The sequence below is a fragment of the Ptychodera flava genome, unplaced genomic scaffold, assembly GCF_041260155.1.
Source record: "Ptychodera flava strain L36383 unplaced genomic scaffold, AS_Pfla_20210202 Scaffold_69__1_contigs__length_637330_pilon, whole genome shotgun sequence".
Taxonomy (NCBI): Eukaryota; Metazoa; Hemichordata; class Enteropneusta; family Ptychoderidae; genus Ptychodera; species Ptychodera flava.
The window spans coordinates 602,072-626,542 of record NW_027248391.1 but is presented as its reverse complement, the minus strand read 5'-3'; the positions used below and the strand labels follow the sequence as shown (position 1 = coordinate 626,542).

Below are 24,471 nucleotides of genomic sequence, written 5' to 3'. Positions count from 1 at the left end.
TAACCTGAAAAATGTGTTGCACACATTATTGACTATAATTGAGACAATGAAGAAATAAAGTCTGTGGGCTTAGATCCACTTTGACCACTCTGACTTTCACGTTTTCTTTTCAATTTGAAATAATCTGACATTAAATGGCCGTCTTTCTTACAAAAATGTATATGTCAGTGTCAAAACTTTCATGTCGATGACACTATATGTACATTTGAATTTTTTGAGAACCTTGACAGAATACAAACTATTTGAAATAATGCAAAGTGTCATCAATAATAACCGGAAGCTTCAGGTCTAACAACCTTTAAATAACAATCAGATAGATGATAACCTATGTTTTATTCGTAGTTTCCTTATAGCCTACTATTTACATTGATTGAATAATCATTTTGAGTGAAATTCCGAAATCAAATTTCTTGCACACATGCACTTGTAACCAACTTGGTCTAATCAAGTACATTATAAAGCCAAGTATCAAACGTCTATAAATACACAGATTAAGCTAGTTTTGCATTGTAAAAATATTGATAGTTTCCCCAAGACTACAATGGACTTGTAACCACGTCAGTGTAATGAAGTAGGGTAATATTAATAATCTAGCGTACATAAATACATAGATTTACCGAGTTTTATATTTATAAAGATATTTATAGTTTCCTCACAGAGTACAATGTATAGTAGATCAGCATTTTTGGCGATATTCCAAAATCAAATTTCTTGTACACATATGCACATGTAACCATCCTCATCTAATCAAGTACAATGATGTCAATATTCAGGGTCCATATATGCACAAATATTGCTAGTTTTAAATTTTGAAAAATTATCTACATCGCTGTCATACACTTCCATGTCATAGTGGCACAACATTTTCGGCGAATTTGCAAAATTATATTAATTGTATACATGTGCACATCTAAACACCACAATCTAATCAAATATACATTATTTATATCAGCTATTAAACGTCTACCGATGAACAGATATTGCTAGTTTTATATTGGAAAGTACACTTTCATAGTTTTCTCATAGAGTACCATGTAAAGTAAATCAGCATGATTATAAATGCAACCCAAAAATAATTTTTTTGTACTCACACGCACTTTTTACCTGCCACTTTTAGCAAAGCACATTTCCATTATCATCATACACTTATATTTGCAGATATAGCTTGTTTTTTACGGGGAAACTGTTAATAGTTTGCCCAATATACTCCCGGGTATTACGATTTGATATTTTTGGACGAAGCACTATATCGACCACATTTTGCCTTCCTTAGGGGACTTCAACATTATAGCAAGTCTGAAGAGGGGGAGGGCTTGAAAACATTGCGAGTTTGTTAGGGGGTATTTGAAAAAATCTGAGAACTTTTTTGGAATCTCCCCCTCACGCTCGAGAAGTGTTTATTAAGGCAGCCTAAGCTTAACATTGTAAGAATTGAGAAGAGCGCGAGTAGAAATTAAAGACGTTTCCATTAACATTCCGTTCACGAATACAATCTTAAACTCTCCATCTAAGTGTTTGCGCAAGATATGACAATTGCTGTAAACCTCTAAGGCTGAAATCATTCCGTTGAATGGCAAATCACGAAAAGTGCTGATAACAATCATGTGACTTAATCCCCTCGATAACGTTATTAGATCAACTTGTAATCATCATCATCATCATCATCATCATCATCATCATGAATCCTGATTTGTAATGTCATGCCTAGCGACAAGGTCAGACCAAAATGTTATTTATAGAAGGTAGGATGACTGAGACACCCTGAAGGAATTGATAAATTCACATCTACGTACATTTTAATAACATGTGACTGAAATTTAATGCTTTTAATTTCATTCATGTAAAGATGTATAGGTAAACAATTTTGTTCTTATATAACTTGCTTTTCAGGTTTGACGACAACGAAAACATGAAGGCAGTTGTATGTTTCTTGTGCTTGGTACTTGTCTCCTATAGAGATCATATACTGACGTTTGCGTCTACAAAACACCACACGACTCCGAAGAGCTTGACACCTAACACCTATATGCCAACGTCTACAGCTAAGACAAAACAAGTCCTGACTGCAGAACGGTTGCTTTCAAATGCAACCAATATGAAATCGTTCGATAACGCCGATCACGAAAGAATAACTTCAACCGAATCCATCATTTCTCTAAAGTCTTTGACGCCTCCACTAAAATCAACAGAATTGTTAGTTACTGAAAACACAACACGATTTGAAAGCTATACACAGACTAAAAGATACCAGCAGATGTCGACACTTGCCATAAATAGAGCTTATGAAATCCGTAAATGGAACAAGATCGATTCAGCATCATTACAGTGTCTTTATACTAACGGCGAAAGAATGGACTCTTGTCTCACACCTGACGGGCCAATCTGCAATGGTGATAGGGTTGTCGAATACGATAGCTGCGATTATACCATCTGTAGTTGTCGGCCTGCATGCCAAATACACAACGACTGCTGTCACGATTATGAAGAAAAATGCTTAAATGGCAGTGAAATCTTTCCAAAAGTCGATAGTTTACGGAACGTCGATGTTGAATATTGTATGGAGACAATATATACGATTGGTATTGTAGTGACATACATGTGCCCCGAAGACTGGATAGATGAGAAAATCAGACATCAGTGCGAAATTATCAGTGGTCAGTACACACAATACTTATTTCAGTACCTTAACTTAGGATCTACGACAACAAGATTTCTATGATAGATTGCATGATAACTTTATATGGTACATTTTTTTCGAACTCAAGATCTATTTTATATATACCGTCACTTGTTTTAAAGTCAGAAACGGGAACTTCACGACTCATGCGATCTATTCCATGGAAAATAATTTACTCTTTCCCATAAAAGATTGATTCCGTGTTACGTAGGGTGATATTTTCGTCATACTTTACACTAGCCCACCGGTCGTGTGGCAGTTTTCTGCAACGCGGCAGTTACTGTGGGTTTCTCGCCAGACCATCAACACAGAGGAGTCAGCCGCAGCTTATTCCTTAAATGCCACTTGCATAATGTTATCACACAGCGCTTGCTTTTTAATAACTTTTCAATATGTTTTGTTCTTGTTTATCATTCTATTTGGCGAGCATGTTATTGTATACACGCTTATTGGCCGCTGGTTTAAAAAGATGTATTTAACTAAATGCTGTAAAATTTTGAATGTACAAGATTGCCAAAACAACACTACGGAAGCGAACGGCCATAGGATCAGACACAAGATATTTATTAATTACATTTTCAATACGTACACATGGAATTTTGCAACGTAATTAACGCTGCAAAGTCGCCCTCGATGTAACTTGAAGTGTAAATTTAGCTAATATCTTTAAACGCATGAACCAGTGTCAGGGGATGTCTGCCTGCCTATCTGTCCGTCCGTGTGTTTTAGTGCATGTGTGTGTCTATCCATAGTCCCTTTATCAAGCGGTCGATGGATACAGGGACTGTAGTCTGCCTTTTAAGATGATATCTAAGGAGCTGCTAAACGAATTTCAGTCAAAATTGATACATAGCTGTAGTTGACCGATAACAAGGGGTAATTAGATTTCGGTGGGTATGGCTGGCGTGTTTTATGCTTATTTGCATAATTAATGGTTAAGGAAAAATGGATAAACATTGGCAATGGTTACATAAAGCTACTGTATGAGATGTTGATCAGGCTAGGATATATCAGCCCTGAGAGATATTGAGGTGTGACATAAAGTTAATCGCTAATTGCATGTTTGGTGAACTTTTATAACCAGGGATATATCGGGATTGACCAGACTAAAGTTTATGTAACTTGGTATGGGCACTGAAGAACTATGAAATACTGTTATTGAAAGTCATTTCGCATTTTTATTTAAGCGTACCGCTAATTTGCATATGTAACATACTTTCATAATTAGGGATATACATATATCTGAGTCGCTTCAGTCCTTACGAAACTTACTCTGCACATCGAAGACACTCTGATATGACATTATTGAGGGTAATTGAGCCTTTTTACTACATCATTACTGATTTGCTTATCAACGAACCTTCCCATTTAGAGATATATATATATGCAGATTAACTCGATCAAAATAATGATATAACGTAAATGCAAGTTGTCTATCATTTTGAGATATGCGTGTTAATAATTTGCATTTTAACTTGCTATTATTATTGATCGCACAATTGTTTTCTATTTCAGTAAAATACATTTTGCATACGATGTCAGCTTGCTTATATTTTGCATTTTATTAACATTTTAAGTTGACACATTAAGGTTGTGTTGCACATAACGAATACTTTTTTCAAAACAATATTTCTCAACAAAGAGTACATGAAAACTCTCTTATACTATATATTTTCTAAAAACAGAGAATCTCAAGTTTAGTATGGTAGCAATACTTTACTCGGAGGCTAAAAGAGGTACATGTTTTGTTTTTAGAAAACAATCAATGTTAGTGTTAATGATAAAAATCAATTAAGTAGACTACATGATAATACTTTTATTGATTATCTCATTGGAAATTAAAGTGGACGGTGGAAAAACGACAATTTTGTTTTTTTATAATCTATTCTCATTTCAAATGTCACTAGTTAAAAGACTGATACTGAATTTTTTTCAAAATCATATTGATTTTGTGATGATATGATAACAAACGCACAGGAGTTTCTTGGTTGCCTATATTGGGTAAAACACGTCATTTTAGTCAATATTACGATCTTCTCGGAATACAAGTGATAGGGAAATATCAATCCATGGTATACCTTTAAAAAATAGTTGTATTTTTCCAGTTGACCATTTTGACCTATCATTGTGTGTTTAAACCTAATATTCAGGAAACTAAGGTTTCATAGAGCTTGTTATTTAACAATCAATGGCATTTTGTAGCCAGTCGATATTCCAACCATTCATTGAAATAGAAAATGGAAATTAAAGTAATAATCGATTTGTAAACGCGTCTTCACTTTCTTGAAACTCTTTTAGGTCCTTTTCTAAACGAACGAGTTTTCAACGCTGATGAAATTGTAAGAAATTGGTATTAACCCCTCTAAGAATGGTAAATCCATGGCACTTTTTGGCCAGTCCATTTTCTTATTTAGGTATTCCATAAGAAAATAGAATGAAGGGTATTTATCAAATTTCAAATACTTAAGGCGACCAGATGAAGCGCATGTGGCCTTTTTTAATTATATTACATTTTGCCTTAAGTTAAAATGTGAGAAGAAGGTAAAAAGCCTTATGAGGATATGGTACATCGCAGCCAATCACAAGTTTGCTTGGAAAGCTTCATTCATATTTGAAAATCATCTCTTTTTTCAAAATTCTGCTTAGGTAACGCCTATTTATTTTCCTAAAAACTTTCCAAAAGTCAAATCGCATCTCAATTTATCTATGGTCACATGCCGTGTTGAAAAGCAAACTGCTAATTCGATCCAACATCCTAATTTCTATTAAATTTGATTTTAGGCGTGATCTATTGGGAATCCCCTCCCTGACGTAAATAATGGACACTTAGAAACAGTCAATCAAATTAAACCAAACGGTGACATTGATATCTCACTTATAATATCAGCAAGTGTGGTGGCTATTGGGTGTGTTTGGATCTAGTGCTGTACCATTCTTTTTTACTAAAAGTCTGGCATTCCGCTTGACAATGTTTCAACTTTGGCAGACTTGATTTTTTTGGTGGATATAACCGCTCAGCAGACGACCACAGCTGAGTGTTGGCGATTCAACTTAGACAGCCAATGGTTGAACGTAAACCAGGAGCAGTAGCAGGAACTCAGACAAAGCAAACAAATTAACACGCCCGATGTTGAATATCTTGACCGGCATGATATTTGAAGATAGCAAAATTTCCTGTGGCTGAAGAAAATTATTGAAATTATAAATCTTCTGAATTATGTACAATTTATTGGTCCCCGTGTCACGGCAACAAGGTACGCAAGGAGCGCTAGTATTGTAAAAGAGTGATAGACCACGGTGCGCGTGCGTTGATCAACTTCATATATCTCTTCCTAGCATAGACCACACCTACTCTCATTCCAAAAAGGATCAACGTGAAGAAACGTTTCAAGATTGATTATTATCCTAATGTCTTTTTTCCATTTGAATGAACAAGTTGGAATATCGACTGTTCGCAATGTGCAACAGACTATGGTACTTTACGGCCAGTCAGACGGTGTTTCATTTACAAACGTTATCGTAAATGCTAGTTATGTTAGAAACGTGCCTGTCTTCATTTATGTTGTGTCACTGTGCAATGTAGTGTTCACCTTTCAAAACTGCAAATGGGAATTCGGAACTTCAACCCAATTTCCAGTTTGCCATTTTCCGATTCCCTATTTGAGTTTGGGAGTGGTCTATGCTGAGGAGAGGCGGAGCGCGAGATGAGGTATGACATTCAGATTGATATAGGTCCTAGTATTCCCGTGCGTGAATATTACCATTAGGCTAATCATAATTCCATGGGTGTTTGATCTTTACATTCCAAGCAGTTCGCGACGTAATTATGAAGCAGCCTATTCCCATACTTTTTTCGGAAGTATGTCTAATAGAAATGATAGGATTAACATAATTGAATTGCCCATTTCCCCATCGTTATAGCGTAGCTACTCTGATGGCAAAATTAATATTTGAAGTTGATAAACGCACCAAATTCGATCACTCTGGTACAATCAAAGCGCTCCTTGCGTACCTTGCTACCACGACGAGGGAACCAATAGTGGGTACATATTTCAAAAGATAATTCAACTTAGTTTTATTTTGGCCACAGGAAATTGCCCTATCTTTAAATATCATGTTGATCGAGGGATTCAACATCCGGACTGTTCAGTTGTTTACCTTGAGTTTTCCTCTGGTTTATGTTTAACCTTTGGCAGTCTAAATTGAATTGCCAACACGCAGCTCTATATGCTAAGCAGTTATATCGGTCGATCACAACTGTCTTGCGGGAGGTCAGCCTTGTAGAAAAAATACACAACATCACTCAAGACCTAAACACACCACGCTTGCTTATATGAACGCATTCTCTTGTTACGTCGTTAAATAAAACATAGTTCTTTGACGAAGACTATTCTCATTAGTACATTTGGATTTACATGTAATAGATGTCCGTTGTCTCGGAGCGAATGATTCACTTGAAAACTTTCACTACTGACCATGCTTGCAGCTCGCAGATATGTAAACTTTGGTGAGGTACAGGTCAAGCCAAGGAAAGGAAAGCAGTAAAACGTTTAACAAAACATTCAACACTCAGAGAATGTCACAAAATTTTGTGATTGGTTTGGTATCCTTCTGTACAAAAGCCGACAAATTCACTGCACTGCTAATATCCATGTTGCTTTACCTACTATTTGGTTGGAGGGAGAAAGCACATTTGACTGCTACCTCTTTTAAAAAACATTGGCAAAGAAATGTACAATTTTGTTCAAATAAGTGGTATGTCAATCCTCTCCTTGTCACCTGCTTGGTTTAATCTGATTAGCTGTTTCCAGGTGTCCATCATTTACGCCAGGGCGAATCCTAATATACCATGCCTAAATTGAAATACAAATTAGGATTTTGGATCGACTTTGCAGTTAGCTTTTCAACATGGGTATAAGGCCATGCGGGCATCGATAAATTGACATGCGATTTGACATGACTTTTGGAAAGTTAAATAGAAAATATTAATAGAAATTTCAAATATTGAATGAATCTTTCCAAGCAAAATTCTCATTAGCCGCGATGTACAATCGTAACAAAGCTTTTTGCCTATTTCTCACACTTTAACTTCAGGCAAAATCTAATATATTTAGAAAAGGGCCAAAATGCGCTAAATCTGCTCGCTTAAAATATTTGAAACCAGATCATTACAATTCATTCTATTGTCTGATTGAATCCCTAAGTTAGAAAATTTTACTGGGCCTGTAATTCAATAGCATTACCTATAAGCCTAAGGGATTAATATTAAGTAGGTAAAGCCTTGTTTGCAAGTATTAAGTTTTGCATTTTTGGTTTAGAATTTTGCATTTGGATTTTGCATTTTGGATTTTCTATTGTGCATTTTGCATTTTGGATTTTGCAATTTGCGTTTTGCATTTTGAATTTTCTATTTTGCATTTTATAGTCTAAAATTTACAATTTAATACTTGGTGACGAGGTCTTACACACTTAATATACATACCTTAGGCTTATATCAAATACTATTGAATAAAAGGCCCAGTAACTCAGACTGCTTTCAGTGTTTTTGTTCTATGTATCAACACAACATTCCCCCCATAGTATGAAGGCATACCAAGCATTAAGAATCTTAACATAGCCTGTACATGACTAGTGACCCTTGTTATCTTGGAAAAATCAATTCAAGTGAGCACTAGAATTTATACTCAACAATAATATTGCTAATGGTACATATAGCAGCAGTGTTGAGGAGAAAATTTATATCATTCGTGATGTTTCAGGCAATAGAATAAGAAACTGCAGTTGCTTCAAGGAGTTAAATGCTGAAAATGTAGCCCAAGGTTACACGTACTTGAGGTGTAACTATATTTTACAAAGGCATTTATTCATCTTGTGCTGTCATAGGGTATAAGCATAGTCTATTTTAACTTTTATGGTCTATACTGTGATCACAAAACACAAGAAATAAGGTAGGCACGGTGTGTAAACATCTCCTTCGTTACATGTTATAAACAAAATTTAAAAAGATATCGGGCTGAACTATTTCATATCCTTTGGTTTTTGAAAATGGGATGCAAATTGAATGTGCTATTTAATTAACCCTCGAACTCCAGGTATTTTTTTCATGAATTTTGCTGCATTCAATGACGTTCAATTGTCGACTACTCACGACTTAGCAGAGATTGGAAGAATAAAGGCAGTATAAATTACTTGTTGTATAATATTCTTTGTTTAATAACGATCTCGAAGAGACCTCAGTTGTTTGGTTATTAGGTTTACACACACAATATTAGGGCAAAATAGTCAAATGGAAAAATACCTCTGTTTTTCTGTAGGGTTACGATTGCTTGTCATATCCCTATCGTTTGTATTACGAGAAGATTGTAATATTATGTAAAAGGAAGTATATTTCCCAGCATAGGAAACCCAAAAACCCTATTCGTTTGATTTCATATCATCACAAAATCAACCATGCCGCTGTAGTTATGTGGTCGCCAGATTAATATCTATCACGGCCAAGATCCAAAACAAATGCCTGAGATCGAAACTGTTAAATAATTTTGTAATTTGCGTTTTACATTTGCAGAAAATCTCTTGGCTATCGTAGAAACACGTTCTGAGCATATTCATTTGACATCTTATTATCCCTTTAATTACAGATGCATCTGTCTTCACCGCAACTCCAGTAATTGATGTTACTGGCAGGGTCTTCCGTAACGTATACTGTGCTATGTGTCACGAAGTGAATACAAGCAGTGTTCGGTATTTTTCATTGGCATGGAAATGTCCATATGAAAGACGCATTATTCAGGATATAAAACGTCATTTGGGAAATGTTGCCGCCACAATTTCTGCTGCCAGAGGAATAGAAGAATGTCGACTGCTAGCATGGCTCCCTGACGATCTCAACGGAAACGTTTCTTCTTGTTCATACTCCATTGACACGTGTCCGTCCACATATGACAACAAAACTGTTATTGCGTTTTGTAATAACTATACATCAAAAGTAAGTGTTCTAAGCCATCGAGGTAACTACGGCATCGTCATGTGGTACAAAAACGTACATTGCGCAATTTGCAATGAGAGGAATACACGTAGCCAACAGGTAAAATGTGGTATTACGTCACCAAGCTGTCCAGGTTTTTCTCGTGTTCCCTCCCTCGATGTCTTGTTTGACTTTAATGCCCAAGGTATTCAAAAGATTAAAATAGGACAGCGCTCCTTTGAGCAACAGTGGAGTTGTAGGGGGGATGAATTTTTTGACATTTTACAGGAAAGATGTGCTGCTGCTGTTCGTTTCGAACAAGCTATGTTTACGCCCAATCAAAAAAGGACTGATTTGCAAACGTCATTGCAATCTACGGTTTTTCCATTCTCATCAGGCTCACATTTTCAAAACATGTCTTCAAAATTGCTCGAGAAGAATCCAGACTTAATATTTCTTGTCACGATTAATGTTTCATACTCATCGAAAAGCAAAAACTCGGTATTAGTTGACATACAAAGAAATATGACGATACTGTTACACAGTTTATTTGAGAATAATGCTCGGAACATTTATGTCTCAGAATACCATATACTGCATCAAGTTAATATTTCTATTGTAATTTTTACATTCAAACTTGAGGTAGTGTCATCCTACATGAAGAATTTCCTGCTGATAGCTTGCACAAGAACTTTGACTAACATGGGTTATGAATTTTCAACGTTTGGCTTAAATTTTCATTATATTATATTTAAAAAATGGAATGCCACCTGCCAAAGCAATATGAAACATGTTGCTATAAAAGGCAAAAGTTTTAAATACATCAACGGAACTGACAATGAAGATTTATTAGCTTCGATAACCTCGTATCCCCTGTACAGCCTTCCATTATTTAAATCAAAATTGTGCAATTATAAACGGGAAAGATTTATCTCGACCAATATAAAAGTAGAGGTGTTTATCTGTATGTCTCAGAACGAAATAACTCACAACGGATCATTTTCTTGCCAAGGAGGGTTGATCCTGAAGATACATGCTGCTGAATTTGAATTAAGTGATGGAGTACTTTTATATGGATTATCAACATACCCACCAGGTAAATATGTTTTAGCTGAAGATCGCTCCCATGCCTATGTGTGTCATTTCAAAAATTTAAGGGCTTCTTTTTGGCACATCGGCTCAAAAACTCCCATTAAGCAGTTACTAACGTTAATTGGATCAATTTTATCAATACTGTGTCTTTTTGTAACAATCGTTACGGTATGTGCTTTCAAACAAATGAGAACTCGTCCTGGCAAGATTATATTGAATTTAGCAGTAGCTCTGTTCATTGCCCAATTGTTATTCATAACAGTGATGGACGTTCAGATTCCATGGTTGTGTAAGACAGCTGCTATTTTCTCACATTATTGCTGGCTTTCTGCCTTTTGTTGGATGAGTGTTATGGCAATTGACATCATGTACATGCGCAAACAGTTGACAAGGCAGATCTCTGGAGATGACAAACTGTTTGTCTACTACTGTCTCTATGCCTGGCTACTACCATTTATGTTCGTTGGAATCTGTGTGGTAATGGATTATTTTGCACCAAATTATTTCAAGATTGGTTACATTGAGGGTCCTGTATGTTGGATAGGTCGGCTTATTCCTTTGATTGTTACATTCCTCACTCCCGTTGGTCTCATCCTGCTGTTCAATACTATATGTCTTGTTCACACTGTGTGCTCAATGTTCAAATCCGAGAGTACAATGAAAGAACATCGTCAGCAATCATATACCACTCAGTATGTAATTTTCGCTTTGAAAATGTCCACAGTAGTTGGAATAACTTGGATTCTTGGATTTCTCGATGGTTTTCTGCAAAACGATGTTTTGGACTACATTTTTATTGTTGCTAATTCTTCACAGGGTGTGTGCATTTTCGCAGCTTTCCTGTTGCGCGTGCGTACAGTCAGGTTGTATCATGGTGTGTGTTGTTGTACCGAAAAAGAATAGGTTTAAAACAAAAGATGCGCATACCAGTGAGAAAAATGTCATATTTAAAATTCATTAAGACAGCGCAATCTATGATCGCTGGTGATATGATATAGCGTGCAACTTTTTGAATGATAGTGGGTATTCTAATAAAATGCTATTAGCTCCGTATGACTGATTTCATTAATTAATTAATCAGATGACAATCAATAAGTTCGACAAACAATACAAAACGAAAGGAATGTCAGCTTTGAACATTACGTTTTCAGCAAAGTGACATCAGTTGAACATGATGAGAGCGTGCAGAAAGTGTATTCTTAAGCTCTCTTTTATACTAAGATGGAACTTAATATCTGATATTGGTTGTTAATTGCTTTATCATGAATTATCCTATTGTGATTTCTTGGTTATGCTTCTGTACAACGTTCATATGGCGTTGTATGTAGTGTAGGACGGTATTAAAAATATGCCATTGTAATTATCATAACATCCACGAATTCTTCGCACGAACTTTATGCTGTGATGCCAGATCATAATTATGTGTTTAATATTTCGTTTTTCATTGTCATTCAAGATAAAATTCTTGTTACTAATTCGATTTTTCTGGTAATATGCGCATAACAACTGAAAGACTCAAACGTTTGTTCAAGGGAACATTCCGTCTTTACACTGTACATATTGTCAATAGATCTATTTTCAGTTTTCTGTGAAATAACAAGCCAGATAAGTTCAAGAGGCGCACTGTTATTGGTCCTGTTGAGAATAATGGGCTCAAGATGCCTGACATATTGGCCACTCATGATAAGTTTGGTACATTACGGAATAATGATTTTTCGTCTGTTAAGTGAAAGGCTTTGCCAGATCATTGGCTTAACTACTACGGTCCAGATTTCTTTATTTTTCACTTCAACTTTAACAAGGTTCTTGTATTCTCTTTCTGGAGAGAATTCCACTTTTTTGTAGAAGTATGATTTCAGCCTAGCATAAAGCCGGAGGTGGCATGGTCACTTTCTAGAAGTTCACCCATCTAGACATTCTTAATCACATTATTTTGGGCAACGTTAACATTTCTGATCGCTGAAAACTGTTTTACCCGAATTGGATTCATTCAGATATTTTTTTGTCCAGGATATTATTGGCGATAGCGAATGGTTCTAATTCTCAGCTGTGCTGTTAAAAAAACTGAGGAATAGTTCCATTAGAATAGAGGAATGGGCAAAGCTGCTGGGTATTTTCCCCAATCATCAGAAATCTATTTTGAAAGGTACTCAGCAATATATGCGTAGATAAGGAACCTCCTTTACATCACTGAAAAGCCATATTTCCTACCTAAGGATCTGCAGGGTTTATTTTGGTTGTTTTACAATATTTTATGCAAAAGCGCTTTACTCGACCTGTCTATGAAGAGCGAAATTGGACTTAGTACACTCCGATTCAGAAGAACTATCTTGTTTCACCAGACTTTCTAAATGTCCTATGAAAGGAAAGTAGCTCGGTTTAGTTTTACCATATTTTTTATTGGAAACGTTTTCCCCATGCTCAATCTTGAAAGGTTAAAAATGACAAATGCTGTCTGTAGCGCGCAAACAAATTCCTTAAGACTCAAAATTATTTGTCGGCAACTACTATGCAATAGTCGTCTACAACTGATATTCCGTAATGCGTTCCCTCTTAAATAAGACGAAGCAAATATCCGATCTAAGTTTCACGTGGTTTATTCGAATATAGGCATGTCTTCCAGACTGAGAACAACAAATTCTCTGAGTAGAATGTTGTACTACAAACGTTGAGAACGTTTGGGAACGTTTGGGAACGATTAACTGAAAACAAATCAAAACAAAAGGATACAGGAAGTGAGAACTAAGCTACGTTCACACTATGACACAGGAAGTAAATACTCTCTTTGACCAGGAAGTAAATACACTCTATGACACAGGAAATTAGAAACAGGAAGTAACTAACAGGAAGTAATACTCCCTCTAAGATGACTCAGGGGTCAAAGGTCATAATAGGTGGGGTGGTCACGTGACCTACCTCAGTAAACGCCCTCTAACGGTGACTGAACGTTTACTTTCGTTGACAAAATCTCATTTGCATAAAAGCAGCCCTGACTTAATGAACAATTAGCTGCTTTGAAACAATCACTAACTCAAAGATGCATAAGAATACAATCACTAAAATCTACTTCAACTAAAAGGTCTCAAAAGGTTGTACTATAAACGTAATCAGAGTCGTTGAATGTGTCCATTATAGCATTCATTGTTCGCATACTTCAATAAGGTCCTTGGCCTTTTGTTAGGCACACGTGCTCTTAGAGTCTCACAATGGAATAAGGCTATTCAATGTTCCTTCAAGAATGTCTGCTTTAAAGTCACAAAAGAATCAACTGAATTGCTTACCGATTTTGTGTAGGGTTGTATAAGACTATCGCATCAACAGGTTCAAAGCTGTTTCATCAAAATGGTCTTTACAAGCAATCTTGGCGAGAACTATAGCCGGTCACTTTCAGAGACATGTCCATTCTCTGAAGGTCTAACTTAAAGTGTCTAAAAGCACGCTTGGAATGGCTGCATGTGCGCAGTGCGTAATACAAAAGATAAACATTTAAAGACGGAAGTTGATGGTGACTCATGACTTTGAATTTGAACTATGGCCAAATAAGGGGATGTTGATTTTGACCGTAACACTGTCTCTGTATTATATTATCATCATTACAAAATACTGCTTGTTCTCTTTATGGGTCAATCTGAGGCATAGTTTAATTAGTCAAAGTCAGGAATGTCCTCTGACATTTTCTGTACGTATATTGATTTAAGTTACAAATACACAAGTCCACAGGGAACTCAGAGTTTTCCACGTTGTTTTGACTGTCATTTATATATGTCTTCATTGAGCTCATGTACCTTTGTTAACCTTATCTGAGATGTACTATCTTGGTGATTGATTCAAGAATAGCAATAAAAAATTTAAAAAAAGATATCCACGTTGTATTAAATAAAATGTGCTCAGTAAATGTCAACTCTACCTTATTTCGATAATTTAATTACCGACAAAGAGAAAGCAGAACTTTTTATCGCTCTTTTTAAACCAAACAGAAAGACTTATAAAGCTTTTAGTCGTATACTTAGAAGAGATATTTTTATAATACTTTTTTCCCACTTTCTTTCTTGTAACTTTCTTTCGCCTGCCATATAAGAGGAAGAAGAAGAAAAAATTCCGTCTATAAATAACTCGTAAGCAAGATTTGTCACTAGCAATTACCCGATATTTATACAAAATTGAAGTTCAATCCCCATGTTAACTCTATGAGGAAAGACGGCGAAAAATCTTCTTTTTCCATGAATTTCGAAGTGAGCATGCTAAATAGCATACAAAATGTATTGTAAAAGTTTGAGACTTCGAATAACTGTTCCCCAGGCGATTTCTACCTCAAATGTCGACTTCACATCTAATACCTCATGAGTAAGATAATTGAGATTTGCAATTTTTCATGACATGTCACTTCACCCAAATACTACCTGTCAATGATATAGTAAAGTCAAAAGCATATCATTATCTTTTTCCATAATTGTGGAAGAAACTATGTGTAACATATAAGCTGATACACATGGCATTCATTAGCCGTTATCATTTCAGGGACGAATAAGAAACGAAAAACAACGTCGTTATAGATTATAATAGAATCAACCGTATGTCTATAGATCACAACTAACAAGTATTACACCAACACGGTCAATTTCTAGCCATAACTACGACAATCGCTGACTCTGCAACCATCTTTTTGTAAAAAAACATTCTCACACCTGAAGAATATACTGCTGATGATCGTTTAGAGTATTATATAGAAATGAATAGAAAATTTAACCTGCAATCATAACTTACGACCAAAAACAGAATTTTCATTAGGAAATTGTTACTAAATCATGAAAAGAAAAAGCTATGTGCACGGGTATCGTCTGCTATATTAAAAATTTAGACATGATTACAATGTTCAATCACACACCTTATTGAACTTGCGGAAAGGTATCGTCTAATCACATTTAGTATTAGTAAAATCTTGGTGACAAGATTGTATTAAGTACCACAAATGTACCCAACGTTTCGGTTCTGACAACTTTATTGGGAAAATAGGTAATATTGACCCACTATATTACATCAACTCATTTGTAGTAATACTCTGTCATAAATGTAAAATCAACCCATTATGTAGTGACGCTTTACCCAATATGTAATACCAACTCAATATGTAATAACATTTAACCCAATATGTACTGCTAACCCAACTTGTAAAGAAGTATAAGAGCATTATCAATAAAGATTTTAAAATGTCGTGCACAAACTAAATATTGTGTGTTAATTGCATATATTTTTGAAAGGAAACAAAAAGTACATTTATTCCTTCTATTCCATTTGCAGACCCTACAAAAGAACTGCAAGCTCTGCAGATTTGTATATCTGCATTGGATTATTGAAAAAAACAACGGAGAAAATGTAAAGACACATTGCAACTGTTACTACGCCCTTAAAAAGAACACAGTTCCTTTTGCAAAAGAAAACAAAGTTACAATTGATTGAGTAATACATGATAAAACGTCAAACCCAGCAAGACAAAATACACATTATATGTATGACTCTCCCTGTGCAACTAACATTATAACTGCACCCAAACAATACTGCGTGTAATTGTTTAGTGAATATCTAATCAAAATATACAGTGAAGTTAAGCCTGCAATCATAACTGTAATGTTTACACAGGTAACGGAATTACCGTACAGGAATTATCGCTGAATGATAAAAAGAACTGCAAAGAAAGACATCAGTGGTCCTGTTTATATCATTCCATGTCAGGATCAGACCGATCGGGGCCACTGAAAGCATTTCACTGCATGAAAACGTAATAATACATTCACACTAATGCGTTGACTGTATTATTGAATAATACACGAGAATTCACATAAATGGACATAAATACAGGTATGCTGAATACACGCAATATATTCACGACTGTATTAATCTGTATAAGCATTATTCAGTTATCCTGTATTAAAGGGTTTTCATGCAGTGTTTTATATCGGTGAAACGGAGAGGTCACTAAAAACTAGATTTCTTGAACCCCTACGTCCCAGCTGTAGAACATCTGAGGTTTCTCAATAGATCCAGAATGACTAACCAGACCACTGGGTTGACTCGGAAAATGTACAAATTCTTATAACGGATTCCTGATACTTTTAAAAGGACTGTAGAGGAGGCTATATAAATATATAGATCATTTTGGATATACTTTCTGATAGAGGGCAAGCTTATGGTTACTTGACATTCTTAGTAAACACCTATTGCCTGGACATGAGGGCTATAGCGCCCGTCTATTACCCCGAGGGGCCGTGTGTTACCAGAAACACATCGCTATTCCCCGAGGCTGTAGGCCGAGGCCGTAGGGCATGGGGTATATCGATGTGTTTCTGGTAACACACGGCCCTCGGGGTAATAGACGGGCGCTATAGCCCGAATGAAGACCAGGCTATAGGTGTTTTAGAACACACCACATGCTCATGCTGTATTGTTATATAGTTTGTAATGTATATATTGATTTAATATTATTATTATTGATATTTTGTACCACAACAATCCATTCTGACACGTTTACTGGCGATGTTTCCACAGCGGTTTCAGTTGTACGTGGTACCACTTTCTTTCAAAAATATTCTAAGCATACCTAGCGACATCCTTAGTTGCACTTTAATCTTTTCCGTCGATGAACTGATCAGGTTCCTGCGCTGTTGGAATGTTCGAAAATGTTGGAAAATCTGTTTTAGAGAATGGATGAGTCGTCACCTATCCCGGACGTACATAACGTTCTAGTCACCCGCCATTGCTGCAAAGCTGCAGACGACAGTACGGTAATGACCGGGCACTTTTCCAAATTTAGTCAGAACTATTTCCCTAGGGAAATAGCTTTTCAAAGAATACCCTCTGACGTCACTTTTGTCGATCGAATGGGGACTAGACGTATCTATTTTCTCGTCATGTGACCAGTGTACGAAACTTTAGCAAAATCTCTACTGGCCAAGCGGGCCGGCAACTTAAAACAATCACTGCCCTGAAGGAAATCAACTGGTCCGATCATCAGGTTAAATCCAAATAAAGTGGAGATTTTTTACCCGCACTCAGTAGAGGGGCCAAGAACATGCGATTGAAAAAATAAAAAAAAACACCACTTCAAAATCCTAACATCAAACTGTTTGTGTGTGTGTGTGTGTGTTAGTGTGTGTTAGTGTGGTGTGTGTGTGTGTGTGTGTGTGTGTGTGTCTTTTAATTCTTTTATCCTAATGAAGATGACAATCAAAACCAAAAGTTGGGGCAACTGATCTCAGCGTAAAAACACATATAAAGTCAGTGAAAGGTTAAGCACTAACACATTAAATGTTTATATTTCCTAAATAGCCCTTGACAACAAATATTTCTAACATTGAAAAAAGATCACAAGCATGGGCTTGAAATATGTCTTCATGCCACCACGGAAAAGCTAAGCGTCCAGAACTCCGATCACAAAAAATATCATTTTCGATGATTCAGTCAAAAAACCAGCTCGCATGCAGGAGGCATTGACCAAAGTTTTCATCTTGCCAAATTTAAGCAAAAGTTACTGAAGCATTTTCTAACAGTGGGTGTCTACGGCTCACGCCATACGGCTTACGGCATACGATACGGCGCATAGAGAGTCATCACATTAGTCCTTTGGACCATTGACCAAAGAACTTAAAATTGCAGTGATTGTCCCTTTTAATGTTGAATAGCCCATTATAGTTGAAGTTCCACATAATATATATTTTCACGCTATACTCTCTTAATTTAAGTACCGCCTTTAACTTCACTTATCTTATTCTTTGTCGATTATATTTTCATTTAGTTTACTTTTATTCAGCATCGATTCTTTTTGGAGTACAGTAAAATACAATTCACTGCATTTTCATGGACATGTAATAACCTATGGTATATGCAGAACATTCCAACGGTTTGGAGAGTTCATTTTACTGCATTTTAGTTATCTATTAGCTTAATAGTGTTTACCGAAAGGATTCTTCATACAATTGAACATAACGATAAGATCCAATATCGGCTGTTGCCACTGATCTTGTTGTATTTTGTCACTGCCTAATTATGGTAAAATCTTGATATCGAGGTTATAATTCAAAACCCATTGAGAAATACTTAATCATGAGCTTAGTCGTGGTGGCTGGATGGATGTACACCTATCAATGGAATGTCATGGATAAGTGAATCATAATTTAGTCAACATGTGATGAACGCGTAAATTTTTTTAGTAAAACCTCAAATGCATCTCTCTGTCCTGCAGTATGCAAAATCGATTATTTTGGAAATGCGATGTTTTTATTTGATGAAGTTCTGCATTAACGAAACAATGAGCAATGAAAGAATTTCACTGGCTGTCTGTAAAAGCGAGACTAAAATATAAAATAATCTTTTTATTATACAAAAGCAGTACATAATAGGTACGACTGATGGAAAACACAATCCCACGCATACGGTAAAAATATATAATTATGCTGTAGGAATCTGACTGAACTACGTTCTTTCATCAAATAAATTATAGGGCATTCACCATTTTTGGACTTAAACTTTGGAATTCTATTCCGTAACAACCGAAATGTTTTAACAACTCAGAGCAATTTTAAGCTTATGCTAAAGCCTCATATTTTTAAATAGTTGTTGTATGATTTTCATTTGTAGGGAGCTTTGAGAACTGTACATCGACATTGGATTTAATTATCACTTTGAATTTTAATATGCTGTATCTGTGCATCGCTTTTAAATATCTTTAATAATATAAATGCGCTTAAGAAAATGAATAAATATTGATTACGTGTCGTTAAAGTTAAGAACATATAAGTCTGAGATGTTTGGGTAAAGCTATTGTAAATTTCAGATACCATCTTTAAATGATCGTCTTTTTCGTCATTCTTGTCAAATCAACCAAATATCTTGTCTTGTAAAAACAGTTGCCCACTAATGATGATTATGATGAGTAAAAAGTATATCTTAACTCTAATGACAGTATCTTAAATATCGAACTTACTGTCACTGATAGATTTATTTTCCCATTATGTGAAATTCTATACGGTATGGTAACCTTGTGAGATACAAGCATCAGTGGTTGAATCTATTATAATAGCATTTACCCTCTGTGCAACATCATGATCGGAGAGAGTAAAGGTTTGAATAATTTTACGGCAATATTGTAGATTTAATAGAATTAAAAGTGATCACACTGAATGACTTTTTCAAACGTCGCTTCATTTAATTTTTCCTGCCATTCCATTAAAGTAACTAAAATGGATACTGGTCTACTGAGGTTCGGGATGATTTAAATCTACTTGCCTGAAGGTAATAATACGTAAGCCAGGTCTTCGGTTACAGTCGATATTCTTCGAAACAAAGAATAGGCCATCAGTTTTAATCTCTGTTCTTTTAGAGCAAAGTCTAAATTTGATTCGTCTTATAGCCATTATGGGAAATACAGGTTCTCAATTTGAGTTTTGTACCTCTTTTTCCAGATGGTGGTCAAACAGACTCCTTTGTACTACAGTAAGAAATACAGGTTTCGGAGTTTAAAATTGTTACCGCTGCACCACTATTGCTGTAATAAAACAGAGGGTGGTCAGAAAATGATATCAAAATTAATCGTAAAAGAATTGATAATCCTAGAGACGATGGTAAACATATAATGTGATGAATCTAACTTAGAACAAAACATGAATTGCGTAATTAAGTAAATGCAACCCAGAAGGTGTTCAATATCTGCAAAAATCAAAACTACTTTTTGTCACCCAAAATTGTCTAAAAGTGAAGTCTCGTCGAATCTTCACCGAAATCACTAGAAATAAGACAAAAGCAATTATCTACCTTATTAATTGTAACTTACTTGTAGCAAACCTAAAATCCGCCGAAACTCATTACAATCAGATTTTGCAGTTGGCAGACACAAGTTGGAAAGGTACAACTTCTGGCACTATCTGAAATTTTAATACATATACCTATTGTGATAGTTCTTACCGCTGCTAATAAAATAGGTGAAAAAACATTGAAAATTTTGCGCCATAGAATACCAACGCCCCAACGAAGAGACTGCACGATTTATCGTTAGTAGTCATTCCTACTGAGGCACCTCATTATGAATCGCACTGAGAACCGATAACTTGTCTTTTCCAAGCAGTGTTCTTTAATCAATAAAACATCAACAGAGCTAGGAAAAGTAACAATGTTGCAAGACAGGAATTTAACCCTCACACATTAAAGCCAACGATATTAATAGCGATTGTAATTTATGTATATTGACTACTCGTAGAGAGGTCTTTTTGCAATAAGCTCCGCCTTCGACAGTTTGAATGTACGTTTTCACGACAAAAAGCCTTTCGACATTAATAGAGGACCGGAAACATTATCGACAAAGTTTCCTTTTAAATCTTCCTGAACGATGAACACATATCGAAACGACTTTAATTTTTAAACTGACACCCCCTTTACCTTTTCATGAACTATACGCATTCCATCGTTTCTCGCACTAGACGACTTAAAGTGCCATGGCATATATTTACATGTAATGGTAATGATATTATGTATAAAATAATACTACTTCCGAAATTTTATCACAAATCACGGTTTGGTAACATCATAATTAGTAATATTTAGAAGTATGACCCTCTGTGTCTTCCAAACCGAGAAACACTTCCGTATACGGACAAATGGATATTCGTATCGTTTTGGTGGAATGGTACTGCGCCGCCACCGTCCCAGTAGACTCAGTCGCCGACCAGCGAACTTTATTTATGGTGTGAATGTGCCAGTACAACTATGAAAATTAATACAAATCTGGCGCACAGCAGTCATTATATGGCTTCTCAAAGCAACAACGATGTATCACAGTGACCATGGAAAGGCCGCAAGAAAAGGTGAGTGTATTACGTTAAAGATTTCAAGTGGTGTTTTTCAGTTGCAGTCTTCTTAAAGGTAAAGAGGAACAAGGCAGCATACCAAGCTCTCTATTAGACTTTTAAAGTAACTTGGGTAACTTGGGTATATTGTAGCATTAGAGACCAATGAACTATACCACCTCCTTACAGCTGGGATTTTAAAGTTAACGTAGACTGCAATTTATTTTTATAAGAGAACACACGGTTGTCAAGCCTATTGAGTTTGCAATAAATAAAACTTTGATGCACAGTATTTTATTGATAAAAAACAGCTTTTTGATTTGTACCTGTCATGAAATATTTGACCTGAAGGTGAGGGGCCGAGTGTGTAATACAGGGTAAATGGATTAAGCGCGTAAATGGTGACGGTTGAAAAAAATACGTGGGTTTAATATGCAGCAGTTCCCTTCACAACCAAGGGCAGAAAGTAGAGATTACATTCCTGTTATTAGGGTATAGCGTTTCTTCGTTTGAAAAAGAAACAAAGTCAAAACCTACTGCTGAGAGAGAGAGAGAGAGAGAGAGAGAGAGAGAGAGATTTACTCCAATATTCTTACATAAATTTAGCTAAGTTAGTGCACACATTAATTGACAACTCCTTTCCTATGTACAATTTGTCTTGTTCTTTTATTATTGATCAGTGTTTTGATTACTCTATAAGTTTACAGCATTATGCAATGTCCAGTATGTTGTTTTTTCAGCGAAACACAGTGATTTATAATGCTATGAAGTGCTGAATATATGCAGACTAAATAGGGCAGTTCCCAGATGACGTAATTACCTAATTTATTTGCAAAAATAAACATTCTTCGCAGTTTTAGATGCAACAATCAAGAAAATATCACTTTAATAGGCGACTACTGGTGCAAAAGTGAATACTGCAACACTGCCAAATGTGTTGGCATTTCGAGCAGTATGTCCCACGCGTGCAGCTATAGTAGTTAACCTGTTAGAGCGAACAGCGCTATAAATTAAATATTTGCAGGTATATTCGAATGAATTATCATGTAGTTTGTATTCAAATATCAAAATCATTATCGCCATAAATATTCATGGAGTCTGTGTCCAACATACTTTTTGGGCAGAAAAACCTAAATCTGTAGGTGTCGTATATTACTCACCAATTAACTACAAAATCATCATCAGACATACGTTCTGTCTTTTTATTGACATTGCTTCATGATAAGTTGTTTGAAGAATATTATATTATATCACAAGCGCTTATCAAAAATGTCGGTCAAAATATTGCAACGTTCAAGTACATAATTAAGTGAATTCGGTGGAGTGTTGAATAATCATTGAGGTAAGGCTGGTCTCAAAGTATTTTTAAAGCCATGGGTTGTTCAGTGTCTTGAGGTCCATCTAGATTGATTGCCTTTGATGAATGAATATTCATGTAGTATGCACCCTGGAAGTGAAAGACTAAAACTTTTGCTCAAACTTTCCTCACGGAATCTTCAACAATTCTCGTTTAAAATGAAAAATCGGGGATAACCGTGCAAACTTGGTAATAGAAAAACAAATTACTCAAGATTTGCCGATATTTGAAATTCAAATCGGCCTCCATACCTGTGTTAACTCTATGGAAACAAATAAAAGTTTAGCTTTTCAAAAACCTAAGACAGTCAAAGTTTTCTGACTCAAAGGGGTTCAAAACGGGTGCCAAAAGTTGTAAATCAGAAAAGAATTGGAAAAGTTTGAGAGTGCAAATATCTATCCCCGAGGCGCATTCTACCTTAAATGCAGCTGCTCAGAGCGTTTTCCATGAGCCAGCCCTCCTTTCACCTCTTGTCAAAATTGTGAACTTCGTTTAGCCTGAAAAAAATCGGTCTTAATTTTTCAACCATCAGATATGTCACTCTGAACATAACATACAATATTCAGTGTTCAGTGTTTCATGTTCAGAATTTTTGCCCCAACTCTTTCTGTTGCTGATTTCAGTAAAGCACTTTTGAAACTTTAGAGTTTTTTTGACCCTATAAATTTCTCCGCCCAAAAGCTGTAAATAATGTCACCTCTTTTACCGGGAATGGGCTGCAGTAAGCTGTCATAAAAACACAACAACACCCCTATATCTCAATCGTGATGACTTTATTATGGCGTAAAAATCTAATCGTTTTGTCGCATTTTAGACTGAGAAAAGCTGGAATATGCGCCTTTTAGACTTCCTATTCAAATTTTGAACAATATTAAGAGGACTTTTCCACTATCGTCTACAGCACACTTAATATATATACATTAAATTTCATATCCTATTATTCAAACATATCTTGGTTTTAACGATTATTAAGTAAAAAATACACTCCCATACTACACTCGATTAGGCAAAACTGCGAGATCTGCGACAATAATAAAAGCATAATTAAAGAACTAAATTTCCGAGGTATATCAAATGCATCTTTACTTACTATATGCGAACTTTTTTCATGTGTAGTAGTGCCAGAAATGCGCTACGATCCAATAAGCTCTTATTTTCTATACACCAAAGATCCAACCTACTGCTACTGAATTCGCCAATTGTGTACTAGCACACATCACTACAAATTCTCATAGTACATGTTATTTCAGAAAATTTGCGTGATCAAACCCGAACAATAGTTCATTTCTTGTTATATTATCTTATTGACAATGACGAGCTTTAGCTGATGAGATATAAGAAATCTTCCTACAAGTTCATTTTCACAAATGCAATGGGAATATATCCGCCTTGCGGCTAATGCCTTTATTTGCATTATTCCTGATACACGTTGAGCGTCTTTTGAATCATGCACCGGCGGCAAGCAATATGATATTATTTCATTAATGTCCATAGCTACGCCGAAATATAAACTAACCCTTTTCATAGCCATGGATTGTTTGCCAAACTA

At 35.7% G+C, this 24,471-nt stretch overlaps 1 long non-coding RNA gene across 1 annotated transcript; it reads right to left on the bottom strand.

Annotated features, from left to right (window-relative positions):
* Positions 1-13,314: 13,314 nt before the first annotated feature.
* LOC139128772 (uncharacterized) lies at positions 13,315-14,292 on the bottom strand. The gene is made up of 2 exons (XR_011551405.1): positions 14,015-14,292; positions 13,315-13,435 (listed from the first exon to the last, which is right to left on the bottom strand). It is a non-coding gene; the product is annotated as an uncharacterized lncRNA (long non-coding RNA).
* Between the last annotated feature and the right edge of the window lie 10,179 nt (positions 14,293-24,471).